Here is a 17,295-nt window from a genome sequence, read left to right as displayed (position 1 = left end):
TGGTAAAGACCTGGTCTCCCCCCACCCCCTATACTTGACGCTCTGTCCCTCCCCGCACTAAAGGTCAATGCCTCCTCCTGCATTCTGAACCCTGTCTTCTACCTACTCGGCAGCCCACATCATCCACGATCTCTTCTCTTGTAAACCCAATCTCTTCCCCTGCCCAGAATCCTTCCCACTGGCTCCTAAACATGCTTAAGCCTCTTCTACTTAAAAAAATAAAGTAAATCGGGCTTCCCTGGTGGCGCAGTGGTTGAGAGTCCGCCTGCCGATGCAGGGGACACGGGTTCGTGCCCCGGTCCGGGAAGATCCCACATGCCGCGGAGCGGCTGGGCCCGTGAGCCATGGCCGCTGAGCCTGTGCATCCGGAGCCTGTGCTCCGCAACGGGAGAGGCCACAGCAGTGAGAGGCCCGCGTACCGCCAAAAAAACAAACAAGCAAAAAACAAAAAAAATAAATAGAAAGTCCCCTTTTCCCCCTCCAACTAATGCCTTATCTAGTCCAATGCTCTCACATCCAAAACTGTTTAAAGGTCTCCATGCCCTCCCTGCTACTCACCCCTCCACCCACTTGCTACAATTTGGTCCAGGGGTTAGGAGCAGAGCTGGGTTAGAATCCTGGAGCCGCTGGTTTTTCTACAACTCTGGGAAGTCACTTAACCTCTCTGTGCCTCAGTTTTCTCACCAACAAAATGGGTATGATTCATAGTACTTCCTTCATCTGGTTGTGAGGAGAGTCAGCATTATTTAAAATTACATTCCGCTGCCGAGCTCCCTGCCTCCCCCCTTGCTTTATTTTCTCCACGGCACTTATCACTGACTAACATACTATTCACTCCTTATTTACTGCCTCCTGCATTAGAAGGCAAACTCCATGAGAGTGGATGTTCACTGCTGCATTTCCAGCGGCGAGAGCCATGCCTGGAGCACACATTCTCCACCTCCTTGGCCTGATTCCGGTGCAGCCTATCCTCCTGCGCAGTCAGGCCCCTAAGTATCAGAGCACCTCAGGGCCACAGCCCAGCCCCTCTTCACACTCCACGTGTCCCAGCAAATGCATGTCCCCCCCCCCCCAGCTTCAGTTCCTTCAGCCTCCAGCCCCTTTATAACCAAGTACCCATTGGATGGTTCATCATGAACTTAATACATCCAAACCTAGTCCATTTGCAGTGATGTGGGCCCCATGATGTGTCCGGCTGCATGACCAAGAACGGTAAGCTGTAGGCCCTGGTCTTCCTGCTGCTCACCTGCGTTCCCAGTCTGTCATCAACTGGCTCTCTGCTCTTCTGAATCTCTCTCACATCTGGCCACCTTCCTCCCTCTACCTTCTCTCACCTGGCCAACTGCAATACCAGCCCCCAGTCTATTTCAAGCCTAACCCACCCCTGTTTCCGGAGTGAGGCTTCCACGAGGCTCCCCTGCTGCCCCTCCCCCTGCCCTTAGCTCCCCACCCCCATCCCCGATTATTTATTTATTGGGTAGCTGCCAGCTGAGGGGGATGCAGTTGCCATGGGAACTTTCAGCCCTGAGTCAGGGCTGCCTCTGCTCTCAGTAGGATGCTCTTGTCTGTCTAGACGCCAACCCCAGGAGCCCAACACCAGGTGGGGGGTTGGGGATAGGGAGTGAGAAATGAATAATGCAGATGGGCCCACCCCGGCCCCCAGGAAGCCGGCTGGGGGAGAGGGCGGGCAGAGGGCTGGGCTTGGGGCCACAGAACCCAACAGAAGTCTCTCGTGTCCAAGCCCTTGCCAGCCAGTTCTGCAAGTCAACTACTTTCCTGTCCAAAATTCCAGCCATATTGCCAGGGGACTTAGATACAGAAGTCAGGCTGTCTGGGGAATGACGAGGAAGGGGCTCCTGAAGTTTCTGGAGAATAGTTTGGTCGCGCCTGGTCTCCTTTACTGACATTAGTTCACACAGATGCTGAGGTGGGAAGAACCCGCCATTGGGGGTCAGGCACACCTGAGTTCCATTCCCAGCTCAGTCCCTGACTCACTGTGTGACCTCAGGCAAGTTACTCCCCTTTCTGGGAAAACGTCCTGAGGATTTGGACAGTGCATGTAAAGCTCTCATCCCGGTACTTGGTACACAGTTGGTGCTCAGGATATGACTACAGCCTTTGCTGCATCCCCAAACTCAAGCCCCCCTTTTCCCAATGGATTTCTGAGGCAGCTGACAAAATTAAACTCGACTCAGCCCCTCATCCGTGAAATGAGGTAGTGGGACTGAAGCTGCAGATGGCAGAACTGGAAGGACCCCTGGAGATCTGTTGGTCCAACCCCCTCATTAGAGAGGTGAGCAAACTGACAGCAGAGAGGGGCAGTGACTCGTCTAAGGAGAGGGTCTTCTCTCTTTCTCTGAGCTCTGCCCCCATCTCCAGGGTCCATCTGGCGTCCATGCCATTTGAGTATGAGTTGAAATAAACAGCCAGCAAGAGATTAAAAGGAGTACAGTCATGGAGACCAGGTAGTCTCTGGCAGGGTCAGGGAAGATGGGCCTAAAAGGGACTCAATTCAGCGAACAAATATTTCTTGAGCACCTACTACGTGCCAGGCCCGGGTATACAGCAATGAGCAAGGTGGCGTGGTTTCGGCTCCATAGAGTTCTAGTCTAAAGACAGATACCACAGTCCTCTGGGAGCTGATGAAGGGGGCTTCTGTGCCTGGTTTCCCACCCACTGTGCATAGTGACCTGTGGGGAGTTCTTTCTACCCCCAACACACGCACACATTCTCTCTCTCTCTCTTTCTTTTCCAGGGCTCCCACAGCCCTTCTGCCTCTCTCTGTCCCAGCCTGCATCCTGCTGGAAAATGGCCAAGGCTATCAGAGTTAAGTGAAAAAAAAACCAAAACAAGCTGCAGAACAATATGATTCCATTTATGTAAAAAAAACAAAAGCAAAAAAAAAAGACACATGAAATGTGTGTGATTGTAAATGCAGAATCAAGAGCCTGGGAAACATAACAAACAGTTATGAGAACTTCTCTCTAGGGAGCAGGAAGGGGGAAACTTTTACTTTTAAATACATAAACTTTGGTATTTCTAAGATGTTTTAAAACAAAGCTATAATTTTTAAAAAGTTAAGAGAAATGTTGTAAGATGTTGTTGACTCGTTGTTAGACTGTGTGAAAGAGCACTTGGGCGGCTCAGAGGATCTGAGGTCTCCTTCTGTGATGTGAATGTGCCTTGGGATCCAGGGCAAGACTCCTCTGGGCCTCAGTGTTCTCATCTGTACAATGGGGGCCTCTGCCGCTCCAAGTCGCTATCTAGGCCTGGTGTTGCTGCAGCCCGCCTGCCTTCAGGGGAACTGCCTTGGGGTCCTGTGACCTCTGCTGAGAGCCTAATGGCCCGTCTTCACCAGAAGGTGGTTCTGCCAGTCCCTGGTACAGCCTGCCTCTAGGTTCTGCCTGGGTCATCAGAGCCCTGCCTCTCCCTGACTACACACAGATCCACCATCACCCCTCCTCCAGGTGCCATCAGCCCTCTCCCCACAGGCCTTGTGCGGCCACCTTGATATGAGGAGGCTCAGTGTGGTCACTTGAGTCTCCTGAAGTCACTCAGACAGGATGTGGCAGAGCTAAGGTCTGAGCCCTGTCTCTACACCCACTGCTCTTCCCACTCACCAGACATCTCTCCAGAGACAGTCACGGGCATACGAAGGGACAGAGTGGAGGCGGGGGCAGAACCTGCTCTGCATCAAAGGGCCTCTGATGAGCCGCCCAGCCCAGCCTCCCATGGGCAGTGAAGTAACAGCTAATGTTTATTAACCTATTAGTGCCAGGCACTGTCCTGAGTACTTCACACCTGTTCATTCATTCATTCTACCAATTCATTCATTCATTCTACCAATTCATTCATTCATTCTACCAATTCATTCATTCAACCAATTCATTCATTCCTTCTACCAATTCATTCATTCGTTCTACCAACAGTTCTTGAGCGTCTTTTCTAGGCTTAGTGCTGAGAACTCAGTGGTGAATACAGAGGGCCCAGCTCCTGTCCTCACGGGATGACAGTCCTGCCCGTAGCCTCCTCAGTGCAGTCATCAGAACACCTGCCCCAGGCCAGAGAGCAGGGGAAGTGGGAAAGGGGCAAGAAGAGAGGAAGCTCTTTCCCACTAGAAAACTAGGGAATTCCCTGGCAGTCCAGTAGTTAGGACTCCGTGCTTTCACTGCCGAGGGCCTGGGTTCAATCCCTGGTTGAACTAAGATCCTGCAAGCTGTGCGATGCGGCCAAGCAACAAAACTAACCTCTCCCAATGGGTCTTAGAATTGTAGAGTCATTTATTGAGTACCTACTGTATACTACCCCTCATACTCGGGTCACATTTCTCTTTTTTTTTTTGGCCTGTGCCGAGTGGCTTGCAGGCCCAGGCCCCCGGCAGTGGAAGCGCAGAGTCCTAACCACTGGACCACCAGGGAATTCCTGGGTCACATCTCTTAATGTTCCCCCTACGGATAGATGAGGAAACTGAGGCTCAGGAAAGCCAAGGGGCTCACCCACGGGCACTCGGAAGAGCTGAGTCTGCAGCCGGTCTGCTGGGGCAGAGCCCTTTGCTCCCCACCAAGTGGTTCTCTGAGACTAGGCTACTCTCGCCCCTACAGCCCTGCTCCATAGCACCTTCTGCTCTCAAGGGTAACCTTCCTCCGCTCAGTGCTGCGCCCTCCTCCTCGGACAGCTCCCCAGCCCCCAAGTCCTCAGACTGCCATCTGTCTGTCCTCACACCCTCCCACTATGGCCCAGCCCCCTACCTCAGTTGGGCCTGGGGGAGCCAGGGAGCAGCTGGTCACTACCTTCCACGTAATTAGCCCTCAGAGACCATGCCTGGAGCTGTTAGAGAGGCCCAGGACTGTCTCAGTGGGCTGGTCTGGCCAGCCCTGAACCTGTCAGGAGGCAGCGGCTGGGGCTTGGCCTGTCTCCATGGCAACCCCATCCCCTCACCCCAGTGATTACTGACCCGTCCACAGCTGGGGGGCTCCTCAGGCCCCTTCTGGGCAGACCTATCCCACTATACCTCTGAGCTGGCAGCTCCATTAGAACAACAGGTCTGGTAGTGGTCTAATTAGCATATATCTACATTAATTTGCATAACTCCTGGGCCTAGCAGCCCAGGCTGATATCAAGGTCAGTCTAAAATCAAAGGGTCCCTCTAATCTCATGGGGTGCCTAGCTCCTCATCGACCATCTGGTCCAAACTCACAGGCGCCAGACTGGGAGGTGGTGTGGGCAGTGCAGAGAAGGGCCTTCAGGCCAGTGACTCTCTGTGACTCAGTCTCCTGCTCTGTAGAATGGGCACAAGGTGCCTACTTCACAGCGGTGTTGAGAAGATCAACACCGGGACTTCCCTGGTGGTCCGGTGGTTAAGACTCCAAGCTCCCAATGCAGGGGTCCCGGGTTCCATCCCTGGTCAGGGAACTAGATCCTGTATGCCGCAACTAAAAGATCCTGCATGCCGCAACTAAAAGATCCTGCATGCTGCAACTAAGACCTGGCGCAGCCAAATAAATAAATGAATATTTTTTTTAAAAAAAAGATCAAGGGGTCTTCTAGATTCATTCCCAAGTCCAGGCCTCACCCCACTCCTCCAACCTCCAATCTCCACTCCCAGAGCGCTCTGCTTCCTGCCTGTGGGGCAGGCCCTTCTTACAGGCCCATAAAAGCCTGCAGGAACCTGCTTTCCCCCAGGAGGCTCCTCCCACCAGGCCCTCCCTCAACCTTAATTTCTGGGTCCTGGCTGGAAGTGTATTAGAAGCTGCAGGCTACCAGCTTTGGCCTTTCATCAACACCTCTGGGCTTTGACCTGGTTGGTGCACAGCTGAGAAGCAGGGGAACAGAGGGCATCTGGCCTCACCCTGGCCCCCAGCACCACCCACTCCAGCGCACCCTTTGGAAAACCATGTGAGGCAGTTTAGGGCATGCTCTGGAGTCACACTGCTTGGGTTTATCTTCCAAATGAGCCTCAGTGTCTCCATCTGTAAAATGGGGACAACAAGCCACACTTCTTGGAGTCATGAAAATTAAATGAGATAATGTATGTCAAGAGCCTGACATAGTAAGCACTCCTTAAATGTTAACTGTTATTATTAAAGTAATGACAGTAATAAGAAAGAAACCTGAGACCACCTTGAGGGTCAAAGAAGGGTTTACAGAGGAGGTGATATTTAAATTTGGCCTGGAACTGACTATAAAAAAAAAACCCAACAGCACTGCAAACACTCTGGATGTCCATCAGAAAGACACACAGTAAATTATGGCATCTCCCTGTGATGAAACCAAGACAGCCATTACAACGGTGAGGAAAGAGGGCCAACCTGCGTGGTGTGAAAAGGCTGCAGGGCCACTTGAGATGTATGAACTTATTTTTGTGTAGAAGAAAGAAAAAGAGGCTTCCCTGGTGGCGCAGTGGTTGAGAGTCCGCCTGCCGATGCAGGGGACACGGGTTCGTGCCCCGGTCCGGGAGGATCCCACATGCCGCGGAGCGGCTGGGCCGTGAGCCATGGGCGCTGCGCCTGCGCGTCCGGAGCCTGTGCTCCGCAACGGGAGAGGCCACAACAGAGAGAGGCCCACGTACCACAAAAAAAAAAAAAAAGAAAGAAAAAGAATCATCAAACTGTTAACTCTGGAGAGTGGAATTGGAAGGGGTCTTTGAGAGTCAACTAGAGATATTTCTGTAAGGTTGTTACATTGATGAGTAATACTTTTATAAGAAAACAAAATAAAGAAGAAATTACTAGGGGATGAATGAGCATGGGCAAAACCCCTGAGGTGTGGGTGGGGTGACCAACTGTCCTGGTTGGCCTGGGGCTGTGGAGTTTCTCGAGGTGCAGCACTTGAGTGGATAAACCCCAAAGTCCCAGGCAAACTGGGACAAGCTGGTCACCCCAGATGTGGAAGGGTATGGACCACTTATGGGCCTGGGGACAGCTCTGGATGGATGAAATGAGGGGTGGCAGGGTGGGAACACTGGGCTGGGCCTCAGACCTAGAGCTTTATCCCGCTGGCCCCAGGAGCCAGGGAAGGTTTGAGCAGAGGGACATGGAAGCTGGATGCTTCAAAGCACGGGGCTCTCTGGCTGGGGAGGAGGCTGGAGGTGGGCGATCAGGTGGAGACGCAGAAGCCTTCCTTGGACGGCTGAGGGCAGGGCCCAGAATCCCCCTCCATGCTCGCGGTCCCACTCTCCTAGAAATCCCACCTTCTTAGAGATGCCCTCTCTACCTCTGCCCCTGTCCCCGTGTCCAAACTGTTGGCACAGCCCCAGCGCCAATCCTCCAACAGGCTCCGGAGCGGGCAGTGAAGGCCCGGGAGGAGGGCGCCCTCCAGAGAGAAGCACTTCAGACAGCGTGGAGGGGAAGACAACCCAGATGGAGAAAACCCACCAAAAACCAGGCTCTCCCAGGAGACGCCAGCTGCAGACAAAGGGACATTTGGATAAATATAAAGGTGATTAACCAGATCTCCCCATTAAGTATAATGAATGACACCACATAATTAAGTCAAAAACTCATGGCAGAAAGCACCTTAATGGAGCAGGCACTTAGGCAGGGAGAATTCATTAAGGAGGTGTGGAGAATTTCAGGAGTGGCTATGAGGATGGAGGCAGGTGGCAAAGACCAGAAGGTTGACAAAAACAATCGGGAATTAACATCTGTCCAGAATGGGACTGAGAACAGAGCCCAGGAGTTATCAGCCCAGGCTCTGGAGTCAGGCAGACCTGGGATGGAGTCCCAGCTCTCACGTACAAGCTGTGGGACCTGGGAAAGTCATTTCTTGGAGCCTCAGTTTCCTTACCTGCAAAATGGGAATACACTTCCTGGGGTTGTGAGGATTCAGTGAGGTAATGTGAGTAAAGGACTTTGCATATAGTAAGTGCTCAGTAAATTATCATTAATTGGACAAGTCACTTTCCCTATTGGGATCTTAATTTCTCACTGACAAAAAGAGGATAATGTCCTATCTTCTTCCCAGAGAAACTGGAGGATGAAGATCACAACTGTGAAAGCAATTGCTATACTATAATATGCTTTTTAAACTGTGAAGTGCTCTACCCACATCTGTCATTATTAGGATAATTATTAAGTCCTTGGTTTCATCCCAAGGCCAGATTCTTGCTGTTTCTTCCCAGAGAAGCTATACAGTGTAGTGGTTAAAAGTGTGGCCCAGAAGCCAGACTGTCTGGGTTTGAATTTGACCTTTAACGCTTACTAGCTGTGTGACCATCAGCAAGTCACTTAACCTCTCTGTGCTTTAATGTCTCCATCTGTAAAATGAGGATGATGATAATAGTACCTACCTCATGGGGGTGTCGTGAGGCCTAAATGACGGAAGATGTGTAAAGCATTCAGAACATTTCCTGGCCAACGGCTATAGGTAAAGCCAGGTTAACTGCGATGATTGTTACCCATCGTGTAGACTCCGGGCCTGAATCCCTCACAGGTTCAGAGGACTCCTGTTCTGAAGGAGACGAGACCACAGTCGTCCTGGTATGCAGGCCCCTTTGGGGCCAGGTATTACTCCACGCCCCCCCCAAACCCCCACCTCACTCCATCCAGTCCAGCAGCTGCCTGGCCCAGCCTGGCCCCTTGCTCCACCCTTGCTCTTCTCACTCACCCACCGAGCATTCGTGGACACTGACTCTGTGCCAGGCCTGCACTGGCTGCACAGACGACCAACTCCAAGTGTCTGCGTAGTGAGAGCAGAGAAGAGAGCCAGGCCTCCACTCTGGGCACCTGCCCTGTACACGTGGCTTCATGTCCATTTCACTGACTCCTTTCACTCTTGAGAAGTGTCATTTTACACATGTGGAAACTGTGGAGCAGGGAGTAAAGTCACAGACCCCAGGTCACAGAGCAGGATTCAGACACACAGCTGTGGGCTCCAGAGCCTGCACACTGCCCCACATTTCCCTATTAGCTCCTCTGGTCCATGCACAGCATCGCTGCCACCGTGGCCTGACCACCTCCACCCCTCCGCCACTGCTGAAACTGGTGCCCTCTCAAAGGATCCGTGACAGCCACAGAGAATGCTGAGATGTGTTCTGTTCAAGCCCATCATTTGGGGACCTCCCTGGTGAGGCAGTGGTTAAGAATCCGCCTGCCAATGCAGCGGACACGGGTTCGAGCCCTGGTCCACGAAGATCTCACATGCCGCGGAGCAACTAAGCCCGTGCGCCACAACTTCTGAGCCCGCGCCTACAGCCCGTGCTCCGCAAAAAGAGAAGCCACCGCAGTGAGAAGCCCGTGCACCACAACCAAGAGTAGCCCCTGCTCGCCACAACTAGAGAAAGCCCACATGTAGCAAAGAAGACCCAGCGCAGCCAAAAATAAGTAAATAAATTTATAAAAAAACAAAAAGCCCATCATTTGCGAGCAGTGTGAAGTCCAACAAGTCTAAACCTCCTAAGCCTCGGTTTCCTCGTCTATAAACAGGAAAAGAATTAAATCTACCTTTCGGAGTTGACATTAAAGGATGTAAAGCAGCGTACCTGGCACAGAAGGCACACCCAACAGATGCCATTCTTTGGTCCCTCTGGGTCCAATCCTTCCGCCCACCCCCATCCCCACTTTTGTAGATGGTGTTCTGAAGTTTTCTCATTCCTTCAGTGAAGGTTTCTTTCATTCCTTCTGGAGGCCTTTCTTCTAATAAGACAAGGCCTTCCTGCAGCCATTCTGCTATCACCTCAAGCAGGGCGGCCTGCCTGCCTTCACAGCACCCCCGCAAAGCTCCACTGTTAAGTGTGCTATTCGCTGGGTCCCAGGGCTCCTTCAAAGAGCTCCCTTGAAGCTGACCTGGCGCTCCCTCTGAGCCAGCCCGGCTAAGCCAGTCTTTTTTTTTTTTCTTTTGCGGTACGCGGGCCTCTCGCTGTCATGGCCTCTCCCGTTGCGGAGCACGGGCTCCGGACGCGCAGGCTCAGCGGCCATGGGTCACGGGCCCAGCCACTCTGCAGCACGTGGGATCTTCCCGGACCAGGGCACGAACCCATGTCCCCTGCATCGGCAGGCGGACTCTCAACCACTGCGCCACCAGGGAAGCCCTGAGCCAGCCTTTGAGAGCGGTCAGCCCTTGCCTGTAGCAGAGGCGCTCCGACAAACACCGGACAAGATGCCTCTGTACAAAAACCTCCCGACTTTCCGTGCCTCCTCCCGACTCTGCCTTTTCCTTCCTGGACTCTGGTGTGAGTCTATGACAACCTGTCTGACTCAGAAACTGATGATGCTGAGACCTTGGGCAAATCATTTGACCTTTCAGGGCCTCAGTTTTCTCATCTGTAAAATGGGACTTGTAACCCCTACCCTTCTTGCCTCCCAGGTTGAGGGGTGGATTCAATGGGATAACTGACACCTGGGAACCATCAAGCTCCCCCCCTTGCTGGGGAGACCTCCAGGGCTCGCACTTTCTGTTCCAACTGGGTCAAGAGAAGCAGTGCAGTAAAGCCCAGGCCCCTCCTTCCCACCTGAGCACCCCCAACAGCAGAACTGACCTCCAAGGAGTCTGGTGCAAGAGAGGAATCTCCTGGAAGTCTGTTTTATCTTAAAAGAATATGCCCCTAATATTGTGCTCTGACACAGAGCCTTCTCCTTCGATCATTTCCCGCCAGGTCAGGATAGAATAGATGCTCTGCAAAGATGCAGATCTCTATCCTGTGGCTCAGCCTCCTCCTGCCCCCAGCCAGGCAGGTACAGGAACTGCAATCTAAGGAGCCAGCCAGACCGGGTGCAAATCCTGCCTCCACACTTACCCACAGGCCACACAGCTAGTAAGCCATTCAGCATGGCTGAGGCTGTTTCCTCATCTGAAATGGGGATAACTGATCCCAGGGCCCACGTCTGTGGGTCAGGCCAGGGTAAGGCTGAGGGGAATGAGTGAAGAGAAAGGGTCCAAACCTGAGGTCAGGGACATGGAAGCTGAGTCATTGTAGGAAGGGTCTTGAGAAGACTGGGCTCTTCAGGCCATTATGAGACCTTTTCATTCTCCTTTCATTTTCTCAACCATTACATCGTTACTGAATGTCAGTCCCAATACTAGACATTGGAGATACAGCGGTGAACAAAAGCAAAAACAGACACAGCCGCTGACTCAACCAAACACTCCACTAAATGGGAGCAGAAGGGAACGTCCTCAGCCTGGTAAAAGGCATCTATGAAAACCCCCACAGCTAATCCCGTACTTAATGGTGAGAAACTGAACGTGTTTCTCCAAAGATCAGGGATGAGACAACGATGTCGACTCTCCTCACTTCTATTCAACATTGTATTGGAGGTTCTAGCCAGGACAATTAGGCAAGAAAAAGAAAGCAAAGGCATCTGGATTGCAAAGGAAGAAGTAAAACTATCTCTATTTCCATATGGCATGATCTTTTTTTTTTTTAATTGAATGAAAGATTCTTTAAATTCTATAGTGCTTTACAATTTTCAAAAGTTTTACCATAATGGAAAAGAATATGAAGAAGAATATGTAAATATATGTATAACTGAATCACTTTGCTGTACACCAGAAACTAACACAACGTTGTAAATCAATTATACTTCAATTTTTAAAAAAGTTTCACACAACTAATTTCATATAATAGCCCTTTTTTCCCCATCCCTATATTGCCCCTCCCCCTTCCCTCTCCCTACTGTAACCACTAGTTTGTTCTCTGTATCTGTGAGGCAGATGACATGATGTTGTATATAGAAAGCCCTAAAGAATCCACAAAAAACTTAGAGCTACTAAACCAGATCAGCAAAATTGCAAGATCCAAGGTCAACATACAAAAATCAGTTGTTTTTCTTTCTTAAAAATTTTTAAAATTTAATTCAATTTATTATTTGTTTATTTATTTTTGGCCGTGCCACGCGGCATGTGGGAGCTCAGTTCCCACACCAGGGATAGAACCCATGCCCCCTGCAGTGGAAGCACAGAGTCTTAACCACAGACTGCCAGGGAAGTCCCTCAGTTGTTTTTCTATACACTAGCAATGAACAACCCAAACTTAAATTAAGAAAATTCCATTTACAATAGTATTGAAAAGAATAAAGTAAATTTAACCAAGGAGGTGCAAGACTCATACACTAAAAACTACAAAATATTACTGAAAGAAATTAAAGAGCTAAATAAATGAGAAGACATCCAGTGTTCATAGACTGGAAGACTTAATGTTGTTAAGATTACAATACTTCCAAACTGATCTACAGATTCGACGCAATCTCTACCAAAATTCCAAGTACTATTTTTGCAGAAATGGATAAGCTGGTCCTAAAATTCGTATGGAAATGCAAGGGACCCAGAAGAGCCAAAATAATCTTGAAAAAGAACAAAGTTGAAGGACTTACACTTGTTGATTTCAAAACTTACCAACACACTACAGCAATCAAGACAGCATGGTAGTGAGATAAGGTTAGACATATAGACCAATGGAATAGAATCGTGAGTCTGAAAATAAAGCCATATATTTACGATAAACTGATTTCCAACAAGGGTGCCAAGACTACTGAATAGAGAAAGCATAGTGTTTTCAACAAACGGTGCTGGGACAAATAGATATCCATATGCAAAAGAAGGAAGTTGGACTCCTACCTCGCACCATATATAAAAACTAACTCAAAATGAATCACAGACCTAAATGTAAGAGCTAAAACTATAAAACTCTTAGAAGAAACCACAGGTATCAATCTGAGTGACCTTAGAAAAGGCAACAGTTCTTAGATATGACACCAAAAGCACAGCAGCCATAGGAAAACTAGATAAATTGGACATCATCAAGATAAAAAACTTTTGAACATCAAAGCACATTATCAAGAAAGTGAAAAATCAACCCACAGAATAGGAGAAAATATTGGTAAATCATAGATGTGATAAGGGTCTAGAATCCAGAATATACGGAGAACTCTTACCAATCAACAATAAAACGATAAATAACCCAATAAAAAATGGGCAAAGGATTTGAACAGAAATTTTCCCAAAGAAGATACACAACTGGCCAATAAGCACATGAAAAGATGCTCAACATCATTAGTCATTAATGAAATGCAAATCAAAACCACAATGAGATGCTACTTCACACCCACTGGGACAGCTATAATAAAAAATACAGATAATAATAAGTGTTGGTGTGGTGAGGATGTAGAGAAACTGGAACCCTCATGCATCGCTAGTGGGAATGTAAAATGGTGCAGCCACTATGGAAAACAGTTTGACAGCTCCTCATAAAATTATATAGTTATCACATGGCCCAGCAATTCCATGCCAAGGCATATACCTGAAAATTAAAACAATGTTCACACAAAACTTGTATAGGAATCTTCACGGCAGCATTATTCATAGCAGCCAAAAAGTGGAAACCCAAATATTCATCAAGTGATTAATGGATAAACAAAATGTGATACGTCCATTCAATGGAATATTATTAAGTCACAGAAAGGAATGAAGTACTGACCCATGCCACAACATGCACGAACCTTAAAAGCACTACGCTACGTGAAAGAAGACAGTCACAAAGGACCACGTATTGTATGATCCTATTATACCAAGTGTCGGGAGTAGGCAAATCCAGACAGACAGAAAGTAGTTTAGTGGTAGGCAGCCAGGGGCCAGAGGGAGGGGGGGATGAGTTTGAGGTTTCTTTTTTGGGGCAATGAAAAATGTTCTGGAGTTAGATAGTGGCCATGGCTGCAGAACTCTGTGAACATATTAAGAACCATTGAATTGTTAAAATGGTGAATTTTATGGTATGTGAGTTTTATCTCAATAAAAAAAGGAGGAAAAAAAAACCTCCAGACATTTTTGCCCTCCTTGTCCTTATGGAGGTTCCATTCAGTGGTGGGTAGTGGGAGAGGGAACCCCCCCCCACCTCCCCACATCACACACACACACGTGTGCACAGAGACAAACTGAAATTACTATTGTGCTAAGTGCTCTCAAGAATGACAGCTATGGGCTTCCTTGGTGGCGCAGTGGTTGAGAGTCCGCCTGCCGATGCAGGGTACACGGGTTCGTGCCCCGGTCCGGGAAGATCCCACATGCTTTGGAGTGGCTGGTCCCGTGAGCCATGGCCGCTGAGCCTGCACGTCCGGAGCCTGTGCTCCGCACCAGGAGAGGCCACAACAGTGAGAGGCCCACGAACCGCAAAAAAAAAAAAAAAAAAAAGGCAGAAGAATCCACCTGCCAATGCAGGGGACACGGGTTCGAGCCCTGGCCCGGGAAGATCTCACATGCCCCAGAGCAACTAAGCCTGTGCGCCACAACTAATGAGCCTACACTCTAGAGCCCACGTGCCGCAACTACCGAAGTCCGCGCACCTAGAGCCCGTGCTCCGCAACAACAGAAGCCACCGCAGTGAGAAGCCGGCGCACTGCAACGAAGAGTAGCCCCTGCTCACCGCAACTAGAGAAAGCCGGTGTGCAGCAACAAAGACCCAATGCGGCCAAAAATGAATAAATTAAAAAAAAAAAAAGAATGACAGCTATAATGGAAGTAGTTGAGGAAGACTTCCGCGAGGAAGTGATCTGAAGGAAGAGAGATTAGCAACGAGAGGAAGGCAGGGAAGAAGTTTCAGGCAGAGGGAAGTGCAAGGATCCTGTATGGGAGGGAGCTCGGCAAGTAGAAGGGTCCAAGACCCCTGTGTCTAGAGTAGGGGGAATGAGAGGGCGCAGGGCACCAGAGAGAAGGGCTGGGAGGCCCACTGTGGCTGGGGAGGGGCCCCAAGCCCTCTGAGTACTCTGGGTCAAGATTCATGGGGCGGGGGCGGGGGCGGGGGCGGGGGCAGGGAGGAATATGCACCTTCTGCAGGGGTCAAGTGCTCCCAGTCAACATCTGGAATGAGTTGGGAGGTCATTTCTCCCGACTGAATCACTCTTCATGTGACCTGATGGAAGAAGGAAAAAATCCAGTTCCCTGACTTATTCAGTGGCACCTCTTGTACTGATGCTCCCAGGGAGGAAATACTGATGAAAACCAGCCTCACTGCTATGGCAACAGCAACCACTTCTCACTTTCCATCCCGATGAAAGGCCAGGTGGGAAGTCTGCCTAGCAGCAGTGCTAGGCGACAGAAGCCCCTCCCAGGGGCTTCAGGAGCCCCTCCCATCACCGTCCAGGCTTTGCTCGGGTCCCAGCTTCTCCTTCCAATGGAGAATCACGCAGCTGCCAACAGCTGAGCAGCCCTTCCCAGCTCAGGGCGTGACTTATGCCACCACCCTGTAATGTGGCATCGTTAGCCCCACTGGACAGATGCAGACACTGAGGCTCAGAGTGGTGAAGGGTGCTTCCAGCGTCCTTCCCTCTGTGCTGCCTTTACTCCCCCATATGGTAAAGGTCTGTTTATCTGTGCAGGTCTCCTGCTCTGATTCATCTGTGGCATGAAGGAATAAGTGAGTGGAGTGAGTATCACGCCCCCACTCTCCTGTCACCCTCTTCCTTCCTTGGTGATCTACAAGTTCCGGGGGACCCCACCCCGCAGTGTTCTGTTCTGGCCAGGGGAGAGGGTCATGTGGGGCCTGTGAGAGCCAGGGCGGTAAGGAGGGATGGCAGGAGAGGGCCTGCATGGGAGGGGGTACCCCTCCACCCCCCGTGCCAGGGGACAGGGCTGAAGTGTTTCCCTTCAAAATGCCTGGCTCGGAACTTCAACACGAGCATTAATATCGATGGCTAATATTTTGGGTGCACTTACCGTGCACCAGGCTTTGTGGCAAGTGCTCTGCGCGCGCCCTCTCATTTGAGTGAGGGATTGGTTATCACCCCTGCTCCATGGAGGGGAGTGCAGCCTGAGATCTGAGCTGGAGAGGCGGCAGAACCGTGGCAAACCAGGTGGTCCTGGAGCCAAAGCCTGGCTCTTAACCAGATACCTGCAGCCCCGAGGAGACCATCTCGTCCTCACCTCCCCATCCCCCATCCCAGGGGCTGGCTGGGAAGATGAAAAGGGAGGGCAAAGAGCTGAGGAGTGAGAGTGGAGCAGCTTCCTGCAATCGTCTCCTGGCCCCGGGCCAGAAGGCTGCTGGTGGGCCTGTTGCAGAAGAGGTGCGCTGTCTGTGTGGCAGCAAGAGTGGCGGGAGGGCCCCTCCCGAGGACCAGGCCCTGCCAGATCTTCAGGCCTGGTTTACAGGAGGAAGGAAAGGGAACGCATAGTTCTCAAGTGCCTACTGTGTGCCTATGCTGAGCGTCGCCCTTTACAGGTGGCATTTCCCTTTACCCCCAGAATGACACTGAGAGAGACTAACGGCTAACACTTATGATACGTCAAGCATCTCGGACGCTCACCATGCTTCGATTCATTTAATCCTCACAGAAACATGCCAGCTACAGACACTGTGCACATGGGAAAATGGAACCATGAAGAAGAAAAGTATCTTGCCCAAGGTCACACGGCTGGTAAAGCTTTGATCCAGGTCCTCTGGCCCTAGAGTCTATGAGTAACACACTTTGTATCCTGCTAGGGGAGTGTCGTCCCCATTGTCCACAGTGGGAGAGTGAGGCCCTTTCTTGAGGTCACCAGTGGTCGGAGTGGGGTTTGAGCTCCGTCTCCTGGGAATGTCTGTGGCATTTTGACTTCGTGGCACCCTGCCCCTGCTCCCCACCAACTCCTGCCCAGAAACACTGAGACCACAGGAATGGTTCTAGCTGTAGCCGCTGGCCCATGGCTGCCCAGAACTGAGCAAAGAGCAGCCCCCTTCCACCCACCTGGAAAGCTTATGTTTGTTCAGGGTTTCTTTGTCTGGAATCACACATCCAACCGCCATCCTTCCCAGAAATGGCGCCAGCCTGCTTCCTGGAACAGCCCACAAACGGCCCCGATGCCAGGCTCTCTGACTTTCTTTGGGGCGGCAAGGGAAGGAGACAGGGATTAAACCCCTCGGGCCCTACCGCCTCCCTGGGCCTCTGTGGACCCATCCATACAAAAGGTTGGCACGATGTCTCTGGGGACCTTCAGGCTCCTGCATTCCAGGATTCTCTGCCAGGAGCTTCCCACTCAGCAAACAGTCATAACTGTGCGCCTTACAGACGCACCACCTCCCAGAGCCTCAATGCCATTCCCATTGGCTGTAATTACAGCAGCTCCCATTTCCTAAGTGTTGACTAAGTGCCAGGTGAGTGACTTTCGTGGATTCTCTCCCTGAACTTGCTGGACAGCCCTAAGAGGCAGGTCCAGTGACCTCCACTTTACAGATGAAGCAGCTCGGCTCAGGGAGGCTGAGTGCCTTGCCTGCGTGCACACTCCTGCGAGCAGCAGAAGCAGGACATCTCACCGTTGCCTCATGCAGCTGGGAGGGGGAGAGCCCATCGCGTATGTCAAGGATTTGGCCACAGGCCTTGATAAACCACGTCC

At 50.8% G+C, this 17,295-nt stretch overlaps 1 protein-coding gene across 4 annotated transcripts in view; it reads right to left on the bottom strand.

The window, feature by feature from the left end:
* The window catches only part of NKAIN1 (sodium/potassium transporting ATPase interacting 1), a 43,111-nt gene that overhangs the window by 11,107 nt on the left and 14,709 nt on the right, over nucleotides 1–17,295 (bottom strand). The window contains exon 2 of one of the 4 annotated variants that reach the window (XM_073793080.1): nucleotides 14,755–14,839. The exons of the other annotated variants lie outside the window; for them this stretch is intronic. The gene's annotated coding sequence lies outside the window, so the exon portion shown is untranslated. The remainder of the gene's footprint in view (nucleotides 1–14,754; nucleotides 14,840–17,295) is intronic. 4 annotated transcript variants of the gene reach the window in all.

The sequence above is a fragment of the Tursiops truncatus genome, chromosome 1 (genome assembly GCF_011762595.2).
Source record: "Tursiops truncatus isolate mTurTru1 chromosome 1, mTurTru1.mat.Y, whole genome shotgun sequence".
Classification (NCBI taxonomy): Eukaryota; Metazoa; Chordata; class Mammalia; order Artiodactyla; family Delphinidae; genus Tursiops; species Tursiops truncatus.
The sequence above is the reverse complement of the archived record's forward strand: the minus strand, read 5'-3'. Positions and strand labels throughout refer to the sequence as shown.